Below are 17,885 nucleotides of genomic sequence, written 5' to 3'. Positions count from 1 at the left end.
CATGTAAAAATGAAATTAGTTCTTTTTAAAGGAATATTAATTTGTCATAGATTCATTTTTCAGATGATTTAATTTAAAACCAAGTCCAATCCATGGTCGGTTTTATGCATCATGGAATTGCTGGCTGGCTCGCACCAGTGTGCTGGTTCCTGATCACATGACTCCCCTAAGTGAGCTATTGTACTTTGTGGTAATAAGTAGTCTCTGAGCTGGAAAAGAGAAGCAGAATGCATGGAGAAGCATTTCAAACAAAGGAATAATTTTGTGCTTCAATTATTAATAACTGGAAGTTATTTAGAAAGCTTCACTGGAGAGAATTATGAGGAACAGAAGAATGAAATGGTCAGGTCTGTTCAGGTTGATAAATGAGCCTGATTGCAGTGAGCGTCTCTCATCCTAGTGTCCCGGAGGTGGAAGCAGGAGGGTTAGGAGTTCAAGGTCACCCTCAATCACCTAGCAAGTCTTATTTATTTTTTGCTTATTTATTTGATATAAATCTGTTGAAAGTTTTCTTTCTTTCTTCCGATGTTTCCTTGATTTCTCTTCTGTACCTGAAGGATACTTTTTTTGGGTATACAGTTCCAAGCAGACTGTTCTTTCAGTGCATATAAAATGTACCACTTATTCTGGCCAGCACAGTTTATTATGAGACTTTTATTTGTTGTCTTTATATATATGAATTCACCGTGGACCTCAGTATGGTCCTTTCTCAGCCTGCCAAGGGCTGGGATTACATGTGTAGGCTACTGTAATGTGGCCACTCTTTATTTGCATAGCATTGAAGTTATCTTTTCAAAACTTAGGGTCTGGGAGAATTACCAATGAAGTCATGTATGGCTGAAGCTTCGTTTTGGAAAAGTCTTCTACAAGTTGTTTCCCCTTAGTAGATACAGTTATGTAAGTGTTCTGTTATAGTGTTCATTTATAAGTTTTTCATAAATTGTAGTTTTTGTTTCTAGTTATTGGAGATCAAACAGGGACTTATTCACAGCTCGTGTGTTTTCTTGAGTGCTTTTGGAGTTTGTATATTTCACAGACTTCTCCCGCTTATCTTATCGTCAGATCTATTGCATGAAGTTGCTAATGACATTATCATTATCTTCTCAATATCTGTAAAATCAATAGTGATATTACTAGTGTCCTCTCTGATATAAGTCATTTAGTGTTGGGATTTTTGTTGTTTTTGTTTTGCCACAATGGGATTAAAACCCAAGGCCCTGTACTTTGCCCTAAGCCCTAATCGCTACAGTAGGTCTTTCCTCCCTAATCAGTCTGGTTAGAGGTTTATATGCTTTTTTGGATCTCCTAACCTCGCTGTACTTTCATTGGTTTTTTCCTCTCTGTGTTTCTATTTCATTAACCTTTACTCTTCTTTTCCTTGGTTTCTTCGGTGGAGCTGAGCTAATTGACACCTGGCCTTTGTTCTTTTCAGATAGAGAGGCTCAGTGACCCATATGTTCTTGTTGTATCATTGTTCTCTGTAAATTTGATGGTTTCCCCCATTTCATTGAAAAATACTAATTTTTTTTGAGCTGTGAGATATTTAGAACTGTTACTCATATGCAAATTGTTGGGAGTTTACAAAAATACCCTTTTCTTCTTAGTTTCTTAATTTGATTGTGGTTAGCAAATATATTTCATATTACTTTTAAATTTATTGGGCATTGCTTTATAGCCTTGAATATTATTATCTAGAATGTGATTCCATGTGTAATTGAAAAATACGCTTCTTTACTTGCCAAAGCATGGATTTTGGTTTACTTTACATGTCAGCGACACATCTCAATTGCCTAGAGCCGTGTCTGGCACATCGTAGTGCCTGAGTACATTTCTGTTGAATTCATGTGTGCACATGTGCACATTTGTATGTGCTTTAAACATTTAACTCAAAAGAGTTGAGCTGAGTTCTGTTACAGGTCAAGGAAAGAATGTCTCAAATTTCTTGAGCAGCTTCCATGAGACAAGCTAGGATAGACTTTGCTAGCTTATTACTTTTTAATTGAGTATATGTACACGTGCATATGAACACGGGTGAGTACAGCTATGTAAGTACCGTGGTGTATTTGTGGATGTCAAAGGACAGCTTTATGAGTTCACTGACTCTCACATTCTTCATCTTTTTTCTGAGTCAAGATTTCTCTTTCTTCATCCCCAGTGCTACATGCTCTAGACTAACTGGCCTCTGAACATTCTGGAGACTCTGCTGCCTCTATTCTAGAGAGTGAACTCGGGTTGTCAGGCCTGTATGACCAGCATTTTTAAATCCTTTGAGCTGCCCTTCATGGTTTTGCCCAAGGCTGGCTTTAAAACTCCTGATCTTCCTGCCTACTATGATTATAGTGTCCCAGCAGATCTTAGATTCCCTTTCCAAAGAAAGTTTCAAGAGAAAGGAACTAAAAGATGTTTTTAAGATTAGAAACTGTGCAGAAATTTTATGTCAAAGCAGAATTATTTCTTTGGCTATTAAAAGTTGAATGTGCTTAGGAATCATAAATTGGAAATATAAGGCAGGAGAAATGACTCAGTTGGTAAGGTCCTGAATTTGATCTCTAGAACATCCATTTAGGAAAAAAAAAATAGCCAGTCTTGGAGCCCTACATGTCTGTTTCCAACATTGGCGAGGTGGAGACCTATGGACCCCTGCGATTTCTGGCCCACCACCCGAGCATATACTTGATGGGTTCCATGCCCAGGTGTTTTGAGACTCACAAGGTTATCCTCTGGCTTCCACGTGCACATGCATATTCCCTTGGGCATCTGTACACAAGCATGTATGTACATGCAAAAGTAATAAAAAGCAAAGGCCTACAAAATTAGAGTGGAGATGCTCATTAGCAAAAGTAAACTGTAGGGCTCTGAGTCTTAGCTCATGGCAGAATGTTTGCTTAACTTATGGAAGACCCCACATTTGATCCTCACACCATGAAAAATAAACATATTAAAAAATGAAACATGATCCACATACCTACTCCTTTCCTACTGAGTCAGGTGTTTTAAAGGTGAACCCATGAAATTTTGTATATTTGCATTTTATCCAAGTGATACTGGAAACCAGCATATTTTCAAGTATAAGTTTAATTTGGCTACATATTTATTGTAAATAGTATGAAATTATAGGTACCAGGACAAAACTAATTGAAAATCATAGACCTGTGCCAAAATAATGACTAATATAGTATTTGAACCTGTGACTCAATTCACAAACTTTGTATCTTACAAATCATAAACTAATTAATTTACTTAAAATTTAGTCCTTGTAAATTTGACATTAAGGAAAATTTTAAAGTAGTTGGGGATGACCCAGTAAGTAAAGATGCATAAAGCCACAGTGGTGCACAGGCATACCTGTAGCCACAGCACCCATACACATAAAATAATAAAGTTTTAAAACAGGAAAAAATACTAGCATACTACATTGCTATTTATGGCACCTTTGTTTGTTTGTTTATTATGTAGACAATGTTCAGCCTACATGTATGCCTGCAGGCCTGAAGAGGGCACCAGATCTCATTATAGGTGGCTGTGAGCCACCATATGGTTGCTGGGAATTGAACTCAGGACCTCTGGAAGAGCAGCCAGTGTTCCTAATTGCTGACCTATGTTTCTAGCCCAAGGTTTTTTGTTTGATTTTTGTTTTAAGAGAAGAGCCATTAGACTTGTTTGTTATTTGGGTCCACTTAATTTATTACTGAAAAGCATACCAGGTTTAAATGTGCGAGATAAATGGCCATGGAGGCCTTCTACCAGACTCTGTCTAAAAGTGTAAGACTGATAAGTTAGGTCTCACTTTTAATAATGTGTATTCCTTGTGTTTAGTATTTGCTCAATGTATTTTAAATGAATCTTAATCGAATTCTTCCTTTGCTTGATTGTTTTACTATCTAAAACCTACTTTGGGCTGTAGCTCTGTGGTAGTGCCCCTTCTTAGCATGCTTGAGGACCCGTAGTCAGTCTCCAAAGCCCCCACCTCCCACCCCCAGTAACCTTAAGAACACACTAGAATTCAGATCTCCAGGCTAATAGAGTGGTTTTGAGTTCCGTGTCAGCTGCCCAGAGCATTGTCTTAAGGCTACTGGGTCAAATCTGGGGTTTTTGATACCTTGTGATCACAGAGTAAGCTGCACTCTGTGCACAATCACAGAGACCACAAGCAGCTCCTTTAGTAACCAGAGCATGCTATTTCCCCTCTCCGTCCTCAGAGCACTCGCTTGTAAAATACGGGTAACGATGGTGCTTGTTTCTTAGGGCAGCACAGAGCATGCAGCTGCAATACCAAGTGCTGCTGCTGCAAGTGTGTTTTCCTGTTGTCCTAGCAGTTTCTCCCCGATGGTGACCAAAAGACACTTCCCAACCACGGAAGGGTTTTTTGTTGTTGTTGTTGTTTTCTCATCTTTCCCTCCCTCCTTAGCAGTTTTCAGATCCTTGAAGTGGTGTTTAGAGATTTAGTAAAAATTCACAAAGAAGAATGGTTCCTGGCTCTCTCCACTGATAGATCTGACAGCCCTCAGAGTACTCTTGGGGATAGCATATGTATACATAGAAGAAGTAACATTCTCTGAAAACTTTGAGTACAGAAGACTTCCAGCTCACAGGGTTCACGTTGTAAATATTGTATATAGATAATGCAAAACTGGTAAGGTCCTGCGTCTCAGCTCCCCGTGGAGCTGCGTGTGATCATGAGGATGGAGAGCAGTAACGCTGCTGCTGTACTGCGCTGCTGGGCTGGTGGGCACCACTGCGCCTGCCGGGGATCCACACTCAGGTCCTGTGCTCGAGTAGCCTGGTCCAGGGCTTAGTATCCTAAAGGAAATAAATACGTGGTAGGGAAACACGCAGCATCTGCCCTGAGCCGATCCCCTTGGTCAGCTGATTTGCAAGTGTGATCAGTAGGGCCCACAAAACACTGATGAGTTTTTGAAGAAAATGGAAAGACCATTTTCATAATGAGACTGAGATAAGACTTGCCTTTTGCTAACCGAACATTTGCATAGCGTGATCAAAAGTCGTGGTCATTATGTTCTCCGTGGATGCATTAGCCATTTTTTGTTGCTGGACAGAATACCTGAGGGAACAAAGGGAAGGTGTGTCTGGCTCACAGTCTGAGGGATTTGAGTCCTCGGGTCAGCTGGATCCATTGCTTTGGGGCTGAGGTTAAGGTAGCAGATCAAGGCAGCAGGGCAAGGGCAAGAGGCTGTTGGCTGCATGGGACAGAAAGCAAAGATGGAAGGGTCCCCACACACCTTTCTAAGACATGGCATTCAGGCACGCTCCTACCTCTACTGTCTCACGTCCCTCGTGGCGATGCAGTTACCTTTCTGCTGTGCCTCCAGGGGCTGACCAAGCCTTCAACAGGGAGCCTTGGGCAGATGCTTTCCCTGACCGTCTTCAAAATAGCCACGTGCTGTTGCTTTTCAAGCCAGGCTCCTATGGGAGTGTTGATAAATCAGCTAACATTGCTGACTTTTAAAGTCTTGATCCTTTAGTGTATGCGTGCCACTGCTGTTCTGTGAGGCAGAATAAAAAGCACACGTTTTGCTGTACTCTGAAGCAGTGCTGTGAGACCCAGAAAAGCCCTGGCTAATGGACTGCATGCTCAGGGATGCCTTCTTCAGAAAATACTGTTTTTATCTGAAAGAATGACTGACAACTGGTTATTCATGATTATTTGATTTTTGTATGCTTGAAAAACAGCAGATTAATTACCAATGGTTTGAACTTGAGATTCTCCAGTATTTCTGAAGTCTTTTCTGAAGAGTTAGGGCTGGTATTGGGGTAATATTTTTAAACATTATATCATTATATGTTATGTTAACAAGTGTAAGATCTGTATAATTCAAGGAATAATTTATCAAATGAACAATTTTTATATACTATTAAAATTATTAAGAGGTAAGGGAAGCAAAGTTTGTAAGGACAAGTTGAGCTATTAGGTTCTGATAGAACAAAATTTAAACACATGGTTTCAGATTCTACACTGCAACAAACCTGTGAGAGACCAATTCTTATAGATTCTCGTAGATTCTCTATATCTATCTATCTATCTATCTATCTATCTATCTATCTATCTATCTATCTATATAATGAAATAGCAAAGAAAAATATCTACCAATTGTCTTAAAAGACCTTTAGAAATCCCCTCTTTTGGGACAGTGAGGTGACTCAGTAGATAATCTACTTCCTGCCAAAACTGACAACCTGAGTTCAATCCTCAGGCCCACATGGTGGAAGGAGAGACCCCATTCCCACACATTGTGCTCCAGCCTCCACCCATATCTACACACAAAATAAATAGATGAATACATATAAAAAAGTATTTTAAAAAGGCCTCCTTCCAACTGTACTTTGATGTGCTAGATTGTATTCTTTTATTTGAGCCAAATGTGTCACACCAGACTGAAAACAGAAAACCCACAGGAAAATCCATTTTTTAGCCAGAAGTTGAAGAGATTATTTTTGAAAACAGTTTTCACAAAAATAAGTTACTTGTGTAACATGTAAGATATGTTATTATTTGAAAATGTACAGTCCATTTTTAGAAAAAATGTCAAAATGTCAGTGCAAAGGAGAAACAGTCATTGGAACTGACGAATCAAACACTACTGGATACAGTGTGGTGAGTCAGGTTTTTCTTAATTACAGTAAATGTCAGTTGGTATGCCCAAGTTGTCAAAACCTCCTCGTGATTCCCAATAGTTTTCAAAGAACATAAAAGCTCCTGAAACAAACCAACAAAAAAATAGAACAATCTTCCCCACGTACTTCTCTAATCTAGGTCTCTGTGTTGCTGTTGGGAGTAGTGCAGGACAACCACATGCTCATTTTAATGTGGAGTTGGGGGGCTACTTGTGTACACATGCAGGAGTCCGGTAAAGACCCCCTCATCCTTCAGATGATACCGTGAGGTATATGTTAACAACAGGTTCTGTTTGTAATCCTGTGTGGGGACCTGTTTACCTCGGCCATCACACTGTGTCCAGTAATGTGTACGATTCTGAGTTCCAGCGATTCGTTCTCATTGGCACTGGCATCTCTGACACTTTCCTGACAATGGATTGTGAGCTGATGAAGCCCTGTGCTGGCCATGTCACTGACTGACCAGTTAAGATTCGTGTCAAAGGATAATTTGGTAGATTGAAAGTACAGGACTCAAAACTAAGTTTGCTTCGTATTAAGTTAATTGCAATGGAACATGGCATGTAAACAATACGGCATTGCTAGCTCCTGCATGTCAGCATATAATGTATACATGTTTAATACAACATGACAGATAGAAGAGAATCATTGTGCTTTTGTGAAGTCGGTCCCGTTCTTGAAACTGTACAATGGTAAGCGACTCATTCAGTCAGTCAGCTGGTCGGGCGTTTATTTTATGGTACCGGAGATGGAACTGTGGGTCTCGGGAGCACAGAGTAAGTGCTCTATCACTGAGATACTAGCCCCCTCTCCCCCACCCACCCTTTTTCTTTCTTTTTTTCTTTTTTCCAGACTAGGTTTCTTAGTCTCAGCCTGGACTTGAAATTACTTGTATCCCAATCAGTCCTTGAAGTTGATCCTCCTGCCTGCCTCAGCCTCAGGTGCCACCAGACCCAGCATGAAAAACATTTACAATCATTTGTTTATGTACTGTTTGTTTTCTCAAAGTGTAAATGATAATGGCGATTATCATAACCATATCATGTCATAAGATTGTCATGTTTTGATTAAGCAGATGTAGCCCACTGTATTATTTAAAACAATGACTTTCAAAGTATATGTGTAATGCCCAAGTACTGCTTCAGACAGAGGGTTGGGAGCAGAACGAATATACTATTCAAACTTTAGTCTGCATATTTCAGGCCAAAGTTAATTTTAAATGTTTATTAGCAATTAATATACAGCTTAGTGTGGGGGCAGTTTTGCTCACCCATCACAAGGCTCTCGTGCAGAGAAGATGGCACCCAGTGAAGGAAGGGGGTTTCAGAGTTGCAACTTTATTTTCCTTTTCTGTTTAACCTTACCAGGATGCGAAAGCATCCTCGACGGGAGAAGTGCAAGAGTATTTATTGCAGTGTGGAATCTGAAACCATACTGGCTTTTTAAAAACTGTAATAAGAGCTTGAACGTGATTCTCATTTGTATTGACATGCATAATCCCGTAGAATTTTCACACTGACCAGAACTGTGTCACCCAGTTTTGTTACACAGCCTTTGCCTGGAAGGTGAGTTAAAAAAGTAAATGCAGTACAAAACCCTACCTGTTTCCCAAGGAAAATGGGTGTTGGGTTAGCAACAAAATACACTACAAACATACTTTCATCATTTTATTTTATTGCTAAGGTGCTCCTTGTCATCTGTATTTTTAAAAAGTCTTTATAGTCTTTACAGTTTGATAACTTGAAAATAGAATTTTCTACCTTGATTTAAAATGCAAGTTAAAAATGATTAGTCGTTTATGACTCCAGTTGATATCAGCGAATAGAGGTTTACTAATTGAAGAGCAACAAACCTTCTTCAGTGGCACAGGGAGTAGGATCCTGATTTGCTGAGCCAGTCAATATTAGGTTTCTGAATTCTGACTTCTGCATTTTTGAAAAGTAGCTCGGTCAGCTGAGAAGTAACCCTTCCAGCCACACAAAGCACACTTTAGAAGTGGACCTTGAGACCTTGAACTGCCCATGGTTAGCTGCTATATTTCCTTCTCCTCTATTTTCATCATGAGAAAAAAGGTTTCCATGCCATTAACATTTAAATTATTCATTTCACCTTTATATTCTCTCTGAAAGTTTCCATTTATGATATGGCCAATATACAATAATGCATTTGTATATGCTTTGCATACAGGTAAGCATATGTCTCTAAGAAAGTGTTTTTACAACTTTTGGGGAAACTAACATATAAAATAATAGGCTACTTCCTGCCTAGACACTATTACTGGAATATATACTCAATTTTCATAAACTTTGTGTCCAAATAATATTCAAGGCAAAAGTTTCTGGTGTGAAGATGACCTGTAGCTATCTTGATTATGTGCCAATTATCATCATTTTGGGTTTCCTCTTAATAGTTCCTGATTATGGTATTTCTAAGAATCTTAATAAAAATTTATTTGTTCTTTTAAACTTTTCTTCATTAATTCACAGGCAAACTGAAAAAGCAGTTTGTACATTCCATAGTATATCCTACTTGTCTGTCTGTCCTCGAGTGATAAAAAGGCTATGGATGTACATGATCCTTAGCAGGAGTGCACTCCACTGGGGCTTTGTAATTAAAAACTTCCTTTCTATGGGGAAGAGATACCAAGTGTGGCTAATTGCAAAGTCTCAATCTGTACACTCTGGTAAAGAGGGAAGAGTGGCTGGATGCTGTCCTACTTCAAATGGCAAACGCTGCCTGCATTCACTCCTCTGGAGACTCACCAGCTGTACTTCCATATTGACACTTTACCCCAGTCACACCTTCCCCTTTATTTTTGGCTACATCTATTGTGATAAGGACAACAGAAAACATTTATGTCTCCAGATCTTTTGATACAGTTTTTTCAAAGACAAATAACCTAGTAATCATTGTATGCATTTATGACTCATCACCAAGCATAATTATTAGTTATATTCGAGTGTAATAAAAGATTAGCCAATAACCTTTAAAGGTTGTCCTTGCTGGTGAATAGGTGAAAATGATAAGTTATTATATCATATTGATATTTTACTGAGTGTTTTTACTAATGGCAATAAAACTTTTGGAGGTATTTGGGAGTTGTAAATGTATAAATTAGGAATTGCAGAAAAGTGACTGCCGCTTGATGCTCTGCAGCCCTCAAATGTGGTAAGCGCCCACCCAAGGGCATGCTTAGACTTGGTTGGTAATTACAATTGAGCTGTAAAATATTTTGACAGTTTCCAACTGTTGTGTACATGTTAGTCATTTGGTGGCAAATGCAATTTGGTTAGGGTTTGGGTTTTTTTTTTCTTGGGTTGGGGCATATTTAATTAAGACTTGAATTGCATAGTATTTCACAGTAAGCATTAATAAAATGTTTTGTTACTCCGTGCTACTTTTATATTTTATCCAAGACATAGAAAAACCTTTTCTTTAAAAAACACTGCATAGTAAGTGGAACTTGCCGTGCTTCTAGTTTTCTTTTCAGGCCTTTACTTGTTGAGTCTCCATGGGTAGCTTGAGCGCAGGGTTTGACTTCCCTAAGTAGCTGTATTCAGTGGCCAAAAAATGACAGTCACTTATGACAGTTCTACAACTAGAAAAGATTGTTCCGGTGGATTTTTATTTTTAAGAGAGATTTTTAACCTTTTTAAATAATAATAAAGATAATAAGCAAATTAAGACAGTAAGACAGTTCAAGAAAGAGAACGTCCAACCCCTTTTAATTCAAGCATTGTCTGTGTAGGTGGAAGAGTGTGGCTAGAGCCATTTCAGACCCCTCAGTGAAGCATAGAGCTAGTGGGCGAATAATGCTTTGTGAAGATTCAGAGCCAGGTTATAGTGGGAAGGTCTGTGCCTTCATCCACATATCCAGGAGCAAAGTGTGACACTTGCTTACTTGAAAAACCTGTTATTAAAGATGGCTGTTGTCTCCACAGGCATTTTCTTCAGGCATTTTCTTCTTTCTGTTTTGTTTGAATTTTTTTTATCATGAGTCTGTCAATTTATATAAGTATTCTTAGAGAAAGCAGGGATTTAGTGAAACTACTGGGTCTTCAACTTTTGTAGAGTTTCTTTTCATAAATGCATGAAAGTAGTACCAAATGATACCTGAATAAATTTTTGCTGTATCAAGTTAGTATTATTTTACCAAAGGATCAGTATTGGGAAATTCATTATATAAGTTATATTCATTTGTGGCTAAAGTCTATGTATTTCATAAACGAAAAGACTGAAATACAGTTAAAATTAGAGGACTACTCATGTTTCAGCGATGTCCCTACACCTGTGCATGAGCTGGCAACACGACATGGACTTAGTGGGTTTAAAGAGAGTCCCTAAAGTCAGGAGGGAAAAGTGGTGGCGGATTAACAGGGACAAACTGACTGGCTAGACTAGCTGAATCTTTGAACTCTGAATTCAAGTGAGAGACCCTGTCTCAATCTGTAAGACTGAGGACATTACCTGACAAGCTTCTGGCCTACATATGCATGCACACATATGCATATATACCTATATGTACTTGAACATGGACAACACACACAATCACATGCAGAATATTTAAAAAGCAAGTATTTTTAAACCATAATCTAACTCCGTGCCCTAAGGAAATAGAAAAGGAAGAATAATCCCAAAGTCAAAGGGAATAGAGTTTAAGCAAAGATAAGGTAAATGAGAGCAAAAAAAAAACTTGGAGAAACTTAACCCAAAAGTTGATTCTTTTAATACATGAGCAAAATTGGCAAACTTTAACTATATGCATGGGGTGGGGGAAGAGGAGGCTCAAATTACTAAAATCAGAAGAAAAAGTGGGTCTTGCTACCCACTTAGCTGACATTTAGAGAATTATAAGAGTGCTGTGAACAGTCACACACCAACAAATTGGGTAACTTAGATGAAATAGACAGGAACAGTAGCTACCAAAGCTAAACCAGTGGAGGTAGAAAATGTGAACAGATCTCTAAGAGGTTAAAAAAAAACGGACTCAGTAATTAAACATCTCCCAACAACCTGTGTATGATGGCTTACACTCTTGTGACAACCCTAGCACTCTGAAACTGAGGCTAAGGGTATTGATTCCGAGGCCAGTCCATGCAACACAGTAAGACCATGGGTGGGGCTGGAGGCATGTGACAGAATCAGGCACCCTTTCATAATAACATTCAACAGAGTAGGGTTCAAAAGAAGCCCCTCAAACATAAGAATAGTCACAATATGAAAAGCTCAGGGATACTGTCATACTGCATAGGTAATGATTTTCTGCCTGGCGGTGGTGGAGCACGCCTTTAATCCCAGCACTTGGGAGGCAGAGGCCGTGGATCTCTGTGAGTTCAAGGCCAGCCCCATCTATAGAGCAAGTTCCAGGACAGCTAGAGCTGTTACACAGAGAAACCCTGTTTCAAAAAACAAACAAAAAAAATTCCTTCTGTAGTTACAAAAAGCCAAGGATGGCCACTCTTAGAACTTGCCTTTCATGTAGAACTTGAAATCTTGACTAGTGCAATTACACAAGAAAAAGAAAAATTGTCAAAACCTAAAAGGATGTGTAAAATTATTTGAATTGTTGGGAGCATACATGTACCAAGCTGTAAAGATTCCAAAACAAAGCAAACAAAAACCTTAAAATCAATAAATTCAGTAAAATAGTAGGTGATAAAGTCAACAATAACAACAACAAATCATTTGCGTTTCTGAGTACTGACACTGAACAATCAGAAAAAGAAAGTAAGAATAATTCTTACAGTAGCATCAAAAAGAGAAATGCTTAGAAATAAACTTAACTAGACCTGGGGTGAGGCTCAGTTGGTAGGATGCTCGCCTCGCCAGCTGCCGCTCGGGTTTGACCCAGTACTGCACAAAGCTGAATATGATGGGCACAGGCTGTAATCCCAGCACTCGAGAGGGGAGCCAGGAGGGCAGAAATTCAAGGTTATTGCTGACTTCAAGTCCAACCTGGGGCTTCCTAAGATGCCATGTCCAAAAGGAACAAGAGAAAGAAAAAATCTATAAATTAACCAGGAAGATGGAAGACTGCCCAACTGAAAACTAGAAAGCATTTTTGAAAGGAATTAAGTTACAAACTGGAAAGATATCTGTGATTTTAAAAACAATATTGTTATGATGTCTAAGATATAAACAACTCAAATCTACAGATTTAATGTAATCATCAAAATCCCAATTACATTTTTTTGCAAAAATAGAAGACACACGCCATCTTAATGGTCAAATGGAATGCCAGAGTACCAGTAATAGTTTTTTTTAAAAAAAATCCTGATAAAAAGTAAAAACAAACATATTCTCAAACTTCCAAACTTACTGCAGAAGTCTCAGTTATCAAAAGCATGGTATATTAAATTACCAGAAACAAACACCTTACATAGGACGAAGCCAGTGCCTTTTACAGGGGAGTCAAGACTGTTCAGTGGTCTCAGAGAGAAGAGCCACCTTTTCAACAAATACTTTTGGAAAAGTGAGCATTATATATATATAAAACAATGAAGGTGGACTGTTACCCAACCTCCTATGCCTAATAGGCAAAAGCCTAAATTTAAGAACTGAAAGCCAAAAAAAAAAAAAAACTTAGAAGAAAACATGGGACAGAAGCTTCACAGCCCTGGATCATTGGGAATGGTTTCTCTTGAATATTACTTAGAAGTTAGAGACAGCAACAACCAATATAGGCAAATTTGAGTACAAGAGAATTTTAAACTTTTTAAAGAAGGAGGAAATATTTGCAAATAATACATCTAATAAGGAACTAACCTCTACATGTATAAGAACTCCTAAACAAGAAAAGCAAAACAACCCAGTTAAAAATGTACGAAGGATTTGAATACACCTTCTCGGACTACATACAAATGGCCAGTTGTTCTGTGAAGATACTCATCATCACTATTTATTAGGGAATACAAATCAAAGCCACAATGAGAAAACACCCCGCACACATTAACATTTCTACACTGTTTTAAGACGTGTTAGGCATTGGCAAGCAAGGGAGTAGAAGACTTCAGAGCCCTGTGTGCTGCTGGAGTGCAGAGCCCGGGTGTTCAGTGCCATTGGTCTGATCCCCGGCGACACACATGCGCACACATGCTGCCGGGGTGTGTGGAAGGCAGGAAATGGGTAGCTGTTGTTTAACAGGCATCGAGTTTTTCAGTTTTGCAAAACAAGAAGACTTCTGGGGATGAATAGTTGTTATGCACATGCCATTGATGAATGTAAAACCCTGAACCTATACACTTATTAAAAGGCTAAGATGATAAATATTAGTCTATATGTATTTTGCTGTAAGAATAATATTAGAGTCATAAAGAGTACTTGTTTATATTAATATTTGAAAATAAAAATTGAGTAATTTAAAAAATGTATTCATTCAAAATTGTAGTAATAAACTACTTAGATATAAATATATTAATCAATATTATATTTTTGTAGCATAACTGTATCTTCCAAACCAAATATTTCGTGAGAAGGGTGACATTTTTATTCCCATTTGTTTCACGCGCTGTCTGGTTCGTCATTGTTCCACTGCTGTGCTTTGGAATAATTGTTAGATGTCTGTTAAAAACTTTCCAAGATTTTCTGCTTTTAAAAATATGTTAATGTAACTGTAACTTGTCAGTATTCTTTTAATCTCAGCATGAATCTTAGGGTTATCTAGTAGCATTATAAGACTTCACTTGTATTACAGGAGTAAAGCAAGTGCCAGGGAGGGATGTGGCTTAAGTTGGTAGAGTGCTTGCCTTGCTTGCATGATTTTTGCGGTCTGTCTGTAGCGTGTATATACTGGTGTAACCACACCGCTCACTCCAACTCTCTGATAAGGCAGGAGGATAAGGAGTTCAAGGCCTATACTCCCCACTTAGTGGACCAGAGCCCTTAGTTAAAAGAGCGGGGGCGGGGAAGAGAAGGAGGAGAGCAGAAGAAATGAGGGAGAGGAGAGAGATGAAGTGATGTCACTTTGGAGAAGCAGGAGAGGGAGATGGGGACAGAGATACCCAAATAATACAGATGCAGATGTTCTTGTTCTCACCATTGCTGCTATTCTCGGCTTACCAAATGCTGAAATCATATCTAGCCAATGTTCTTCAACCATGATCTGCAATAATTGAGGAAAGTCTCCAAGAATCCTCAACATAAAGATCAAAATCCCTATCAGCTTTAGCAATAATAGTGCATGTTCTACCAAACTGGGCTTCATTAGTTCTTTTCTAGTTCTTATCGAAAATCTAAAGTCCAACAGAATGGGCAGAGGTTTTTACAAGGACCTCTTGAATTTTGAGTTGTTTTGAGATTACTTTTCATTTATGTGTTGGTTTGCTTTAGTCCTGCTAAGACCAGGTTTATGTTGCCCAGGATGGTCTGATTCATGATCTCTTATTTCAGCCCATGGAGCAGCAAAATTGTGAGGCAGCTGCCTGGGGATTTATTGAACCAATTAATTTAACATCTATAGGGCAGTGATCTAAGTTCTGAAGAAGTTAACTAAGACCTTGGCTAGTTTTAAGAAATGCGTAATGTCTACCAAGGCCTTAAAGCTGCATTATCTTGGAATGTGAAATGCATAGTGAGAGAGAGCCTGGCGTTTGGTATGGAGATACTTTGGTGTAGGTTCATCTATTTCCTGTGTGGCCTGAGTTTCCTCAACTGTATTTTAGAAACAGCCATCACTATCTCCATGGGCTTGAGAGGCATATGTAGCTATGTGTTTGATACTCAGCATGTATTCTATGAACACATTAAGAAGATGCTCTATTGAGAATCAGACATAATGTAGTCAGAAACACCACGCCACATAAGAGCCATGGAAAAAAATCATAGTGTAGTCAAAGAAGAGCCATATAGGAGACACAGAGAATCAAAAGAACATTGAAAGGGGCTCCTGCCTACTGACTGGGAATTAGGTTGAGATTTTGTGCAAATGACAGTAAGTTGAATCCTTAGGAAGCATGTGGCATTGTCACAGTTGTGTGTATGACAGCAGTTATTCTTAAGCAGAAGTGGTGATCTGTATGACAGTCTGGAGATGGGGAAGGAAAAGCATCGGGAGTTTGAGAATGGTGAATTGTACTAGTAAATACTCTTTGAATGTCTGGTTTTTAGTGTGCATATGTGGTGATATCATTTCGTATGTGTCAAGGACCACCAGAGATGTTTTAGTTGTATTGTAAGAACGCTGTGCTCTGATAATGGGTCAGGAAAGGGAGAGTCTGCAACAGGAAGACTACGGCAAAAAGAGTTAGATTACAAGATTACAAAAGATCACAGCCATTACATGAATAATTGCCCTTCAGTTAGCTAGTGAGAAATGATACGTAAAGGAAGAATTTAAAATGATTCTGAGGTTGAAATCCATACAGTTGGGATAATAGCAGTATTATTTTAAAACACAATGGAAATGAGCAGGTTGCAAGGAAAAATTCTGATTTTAAACATACTGAGTTCAAATTTTACATGGCAGGAAGGACAGCCAGCCAGAAATGTCATCTTGAGATAGTTGGAACCGTAAATGTGCGTTTGGGAGACTTCCGCAAGGGAGTGATAGTTGGAATCCTGAGAGCGAATGAGCCCGAGTGTGGCTAGGAAGAAAACCAACCAGAGAAATCCCTGACGGAATGTGTGGCCGTGGAGGAAGAGGAGACTGTAGAAGAGGAAGAAGCTGTACACGAGAGTAGAACAGAAAGAAATGGGACTACAGTTTCTCATAGCTACTAAAACTCCCAGTCTCCCGAGTGCAGCAGCTGGTGAAAGGCAGAGACAGCTCTCCAGCTCTTATGACCTCAGGGCCAGCTCTCCCACCCGCCAGTCACTTCATTTTCATAAACAAATTCATGGCCTTTGAAGGTAGAAAGGAGTGTCAAAAAAAAAAAAAAAAAGAAAGAAAACTTCTGTGCTGATGATGCATGGTGACGGTCTGGTGCTGGTGGTGCGTGGTGATGGTCTGGTGCTGGTGGTGCGTGGTGACGGTATGGTGCTGGTGGTGTGTGGTGATAGTCTGGTGTTGGTGGTGCGTGGTGATGGTCTGGTGCTGGTGGTGCGTGGTGATGGTTGGTGGTGTGTGGTGATGGTCTGGTGCTGGTTTGTGGTGATGGTCTGGTGTTGGTGGTGTGTGGTGCTGATCTGGTGCTGCTGTGTGGTGACGGTATGGTGCTGATGGTGTGTGGTAATGGTCTGGTACTGATTCTGTGTCTTAACAATACTGATTATTTACTGTGCACTAGTAATTAATCTGGAAACTTAAGATAGTTTAGTAAACAAGGCAAATTGAAAGTATTGACTTAAAAGAGTTTTCCTTTAGTACAGTCAGACAAACCATAACTAGTAAGTATAACGTAAATATGTAGACCACAAGAAGATGGATGGGTATTGTGGGAAGTTAGAACAAGGTGGGAGGAGTCAGAAGTGCTGTTGGGGTTGGGAAATGGAGGTGGGCTGTATTATAACGATGGTGACAGATGTGTAAGCTGAGAAGTTATATGGAAGGTTTCTTTCAAATATCTGAGAGCACCAGGCAATAATAATGGAAAATGTCTGCAAAGGCTCTATTACCATCACAGTGTTAAATATATGGACAAAGGGAAGCGCGCTTAATATTTAAATACATATGATGAGCTCTACTATTCAACAGTCACTCTCAGTAATAATTTGGAGATAATTTGAGCATATCCAGAATATATACTGTTGTGTGCTGTTGTCAACAAAATGTATCTATTACTGATAATTAAAACTATTTCTATTATTGTTAAATTTATATAGGTAGGATGTTTTCATAAGGTTATCCTTGTGTTGTGCTGTGTTTTACACTTTCTCTGACTGATGTTTCCACTAGGGTATTTTGCAGTATCTGAAAGCAGTTGCAGCCCTACGGTTTATGCTGCAGTTAGACTTCAAAGCATTGTTTTTATCCAGTCTTACTTGTTTATGATTGCATTTGGGAACCTTCGTTAGTATGTAAGAGCTGCACAGCTATTTAGTCTTCATTATTCAAATATTTTAACATGATGTTTCCATCAAAGATACTCACAACTTGTTCTTACCAAACTTTAAAATGTTGCTTATCTACCTCGTTGTCAGGCAAATGCCGTGGGCGAAAACTGAAGATAATAACTTAAGATTTATGTCTCGCTCTCAGAGGCAACAATTGTCATGAATTGACAGCTTTGAAGGACCTAACTGACATCAAAGGTTTCAAATGATCTAGTTAGGTCAATTAATGTTAATTTTTATCTTCTATTAAGTTCTTTTAATGT

General features: G+C 38.9%; 1 protein-coding gene across 8 annotated transcripts in view; it reads left to right on the top strand.

Moving 5' to 3' along the window:
* Positions 1-17,885, top strand: part of Ehbp1 (EH domain binding protein 1) — a 250,966-nt gene that overhangs the window by 150,158 nt on the left and 82,923 nt on the right. The gene's annotated exons all lie outside the window — the stretch shown is intronic.

The sequence above is a fragment of the Arvicola amphibius genome, chromosome 1, assembly GCF_903992535.2.
Source record: "Arvicola amphibius chromosome 1, mArvAmp1.2, whole genome shotgun sequence".
NCBI classification, from domain to species: Eukaryota; Metazoa; Chordata; class Mammalia; order Rodentia; family Cricetidae; genus Arvicola; species Arvicola amphibius.
The sequence above is the reverse complement of the archived record's forward strand: the minus strand, read 5'-3'. Positions and strand labels throughout refer to the sequence as shown.